Source organism: Podarcis cretensis, assembly GCF_951804945.1.
Source record: "Podarcis cretensis genome assembly, chromosome: 4".
NCBI classification, from domain to species: domain Eukaryota; kingdom Metazoa; phylum Chordata; class Lepidosauria; order Squamata; family Lacertidae; genus Podarcis; species Podarcis cretensis.
Window position 1 is genome coordinate 15,704,116 of NC_137173.1, and position 4,324 is coordinate 15,708,439.

The 4,324-nt window shown below is 48.8% G+C and overlaps 1 long non-coding RNA gene across 1 annotated transcript; it reads left to right on the forward strand.

Moving 5' to 3' along the window:
* The first annotated feature begins 1,757 nt into the window (after window positions 1-1,757).
* On the forward strand, window positions 1,758-3,998 carry LOC307214570. Its single transcript, XR_013838222.1, has 2 exons — window positions 1,758-1,906; window positions 3,496-3,998. It is a non-coding gene; the product is annotated as an uncharacterized lncRNA (long non-coding RNA).
* Window positions 3,999-4,324: the final 326 nt, after the last annotated feature.

The window sequence follows — 4,324 nt, forward strand, 5'->3', positions numbered from 1 at the left end:
TCCTGTAGTTTTTTGCTGCTGCAAGTGAGACAGGTACCATGATGATGATGATGATGATGATGATGATGATTTATTTATACCCCACCCATCTGGCTGGGACGCAGGTGGCGCTGTGGGTTAAAGCCTCAGCGCCTAGGACTTGCCGATCGAAAGGTCGGCGGTTCGAATCCCTGCGGCGGGGTGCGCTCCCGCTGCTCGGTCCCAGCGCCTGCCAACCTAGCAGTTCGAAAGCACCTCCGGGTGCAAGTAGATAAATAGGGACCGCTTACCAGCAGGAAGGTAAACGGCGTTTCCGTGTGCGGCTCTGGCTCGCCAGAGCAGCGATGTCACGCTGGCCACGTGACCCAGAAGTGTCTCCGGACAGCGCTGGCCCCTGGCCTCTTAAGTGAGATGGGCGCACAACCCCAGAGTCTGTCAAGACTGGACCGTACGGGCAGGGGTACCTTTACCTTTACCTTTACCATCTGGCTGGGCTTCCGCAGCCACTCTGGGCAGCTTCCAACAAAATATTAAAATACAGTAATGCATCAAACATTAAAAGCTTCCCTAAACAGGGCTGCCTTCAGATGTCTTCTAAAAGTCTGGTAGTTGTTCTCTTTGACATCTGGTGGGAGAGTGTTCCACAGGGCGGGTGCCACTACTGAGAAGGCCCTCTTCCTGGTTCCCTGTAACTTGGCTTCTCGCACTGAGAGAACCACCAGAAGGCCCTTGGCGCTGGACCTCAGCGTCCAGGTAGACGTCCACGTTGGAGGTGGAGATGCTTCTACAGGTATACGGGACCAAGGTTTGGGGCTTTAAAGATCAGCACCAATACTTTGAATTGTGCTCGGAAACGTACTGGGAGCCAATCTAGGCCTTTCAAAACCAGTGTTATGTGGCCTCGGTGGCCGCTTCCAGTCACCAGTCTAGCTGCCGCATTCTGGATTAGTTGTAGTTTCCAGGTCACCTTCAAAAGTAGCCCCACATAGAGTGCATTGCAGTAGTCCAAGCAGGAGATAACCAGAGCATGCAGCACTCTGGCGAGGCAGTATGTGGGCAGTAGGGTCTCAGTCTATTTACCAGATGGAGCTGGTAAACAGCTGCCCTGGACACAGAATTGACCTGTGCCTCCATGGATAGCTGTGAGTCCAAAATGACTCCCAGGCTGCACACTTGATCCTTCAAGGGCACAGTTGCCCCATTCAGGACCAGGGAGTCCTCCACACCTGCCTGCCTCCTGTCCCCGCAAAACATTGCTCAACTGGTTACAGCATGGTGGTGATAATTCCAAAGTGTCAAGTTCAATCCCCATATGGGACAGCCTCATATTCCTGCACTGCAGGGGGTTGGACTAGATGATCCTCAGGGTCCTTTTCCAACTCTACAATGCTAGGATTGAAAGCAGAGCAGGAGAGGGAAGCAGTGACGGAGCTTCAGAGCAGGCGAGGGCATGGCTGGCGTGCGTCCAGGGGGTATGGCACACCGCCTGCAGGGGCGTGGAGCCCAGTGCGGGGGGGGGGCAGCTGCGATGGCACCCCACTGGGATCACGCTGACCGGGGCGGTGTGCTCCCTCTGCCCCGCTCATCCTCCGCCAGTGCAGGGAAGCAGCAAATCTGTGTCTAAGGAACCCATGACATTTCATCAGAGGAGAGGCACTGAATTGGTCCTTCTCCTTTGTCCCCAGGCGACTTCATTACGTAAGTCACATTTGATTGGCTGTGCACATAGTACTGTGACATCATCTTGTTCACTGCTGCTGCCTCTCCTTAGGCTTAGGGGGCAACTCAGGTGAAGGGAAAGCAATTCATGCAAGCATATCCAACCGTATTGAGAAAACTGCTGTCACTTGGCTTATCGATGGACCAATTGGCTATCAGGAAAAGCTGTGTTCCTGATTAAAGCTCTTCTATTCCTCAGCAGCAGTGTGTGAGAGAGCTTAAGAATAAGAAGTCTGCAGATATGCCAGCCTTTCCAAACCAGTGCCATCCAGATGTTTCAGACTCCCAGCTCCCATCAGCCCTAGCCAGCACAGCCAATGTTCAAGGATAGTAGGAACTGTAGCTGAAAACATCTGGAGGGCACCATCTTGGAGAACCCGAAATACTTCATGCTAATTTAATTTCCATCAGTGATAGACACTGCTGACAGTTCCTTGTTTATTGTGCTCTGCTTAGTGCATTTTCCTGTGTGCCTGACTACTACTTTTGTCTGCTTGTGAGCTTATTGTGTCCCCACTACCTGAATTACCAAAATAAGAAAGTCCTTTGCTGCCAGATAGGGACGCAGGTGGCACTGTGGGTTAAAGCCTCAGCGCCTAGGACTTGCCGATCGAAAGGTCGGCGGTTCGAATCCCTGCGGCGGGGTACGCTCCCGCTGCTCGGTCCCAGCGCCTGCCAACCTAGCAGTTCGAAAGCACCTCCGGGTGCAAGTAGATAAATAGGGACCGCTTACCAGCGGGAAGGTAAACGGCGTTTCCGTGTGCAGCTCTGGCTCGCCAGAGCAGCGATGTCACGCTGGCCACGTGACCCGGAAGTGTCTGCGGACAGCGCTGGCCCCTGGCCTCTTAAGTGAGATGGGCGCACAACCCCAGAGTCTGTCAAGACTGGCCCGTACGGGCAGGGGTACCTTTACCTTTACCTTTACCTTGCTGCCAGATAGTTATTTTTTTTTTTAAAAAAAAAAAACACCTACCTTTATCCGAAAGCTGCTAAATGTTCAGATTCTTTTTTCTTTTCTTAAGGCAAAATGAAAAGAACTTTTCTAATTATTCCACCTTATAGACCCCCCCTTCTTTTGGAGGAAAGGGGCTTATTTTATTCAAGCTGTCATCCTAATTCTCAAGTAGCTTCAAGGATTGTCTTGATACCGGCCTCAGGAATACTATTTACCTTCAAAAGAGACACCAAGCATGAAGACTCTCGGCCTAAAAATAGATATACATAGCGGGAGTTGGGCTTGGGTTATTAATAGAAACACAGATATCTTTGCAACCAATAACCAATTTAATGTATGTGAGATTGAGCAAAGAGAACAAAGAGCAGGAATCATTTCCCTCGGGATTTAGTTATTTCATGTTGGCAGAGATTTGATTAGTGCGATTTTTAATTAGTTTGCCTGTGGCTGGGTTTTTTAAAACTCTGCACTGTGTTTCTGTGGTAGTTCTAAAAAGAGCCATAAAAAAACCTTCTAGCCCATCTCTCAGAAGTGCTGAGAGAAATTCTCCAATATGTGCCTCCACTTTCCATAGTCTCCACTAAAGCTCTGCTCCAAATAAAAATGAAAACATGAGAAAGGATGAGCATTGTATAGGCCAGAAAACTTGTGTGCTTTGATATCTCCATTTTAGCCAATACAGCAGTTCCCTAGGCTTTTAAAAAACACCATCTGGTCCAGATACCTACCGTAAATGCATTTACCTGGAATTAAGAGTTGATCCTTAATGCTGCTGGTGGTGGCAGCGGCAATGATCTTCATCAAATGATTTCATCCTGGAAACATTTTTTTCTCTTTAGCAGAATCCATTAAAAAACGAGTCAAGTAAATAACACACAAACACATGAGCAACTGCACCATGAAACCAACTGAACTAAACTGCAGTGAGGACCACAATTAGAAATTGCTGAGTAAAGGAAACAGGACGTCCAGCCATCAAATTCTGCTTCTGAACTATGTGAGCTGAAGGAAATTGGGTGTTTGTGTGTGTGTGTTGGGGCTATTTTTACCAACCCCCAGTTCCAATACTTAACCCAAATATTCTTGCTGGGAAAATGGCCGCCTCGGTTTGAGTGCTGCCACTCTTCCCTACGTAGCCGCCCTGATGCCTCCTTCTCTGAAAGGTAATTATTGAACTGCCGCAACCTCTGGATGAATCTACTTTTCTGCATAAGAACACAAAAACGGGAGATCAGCAGCCAAGAAGGTTTGATCGGGGAGCACCTCTTAGAGAAAGAAGAAATCCGATGGAGGGAGAGGAGTTGATTCGTGCCCTGTTTTATGTGGCAATATCGCCTTAATCAGACATCTATTCGCTGGTTTGTTAATGAGAGCTACATGTCAGACTTGCTGCACATGAAGATATGAGGTTATTCCCCCAAGAATCGGCTGGCTGGCTGGCTGGGATTTCAAAAACTCCCTGGCTCTAATAGCTGTAATTTTCTAACACTGTATTACCTCTGAGCTTACAAAAAGCTCCGGAGAGTTTCTGACAGCAAAGGGAGCTTGCAGAAGAGCGGGGAAAATCTGGTTTCTGCCCCCTGGAAGCTACGGCCATTTCTGCTGGAAAAGAGAAGGGGTGAAGCTGATAAGCACATGTGCTCACTAACCTATAAAAGGATAATGTCATAT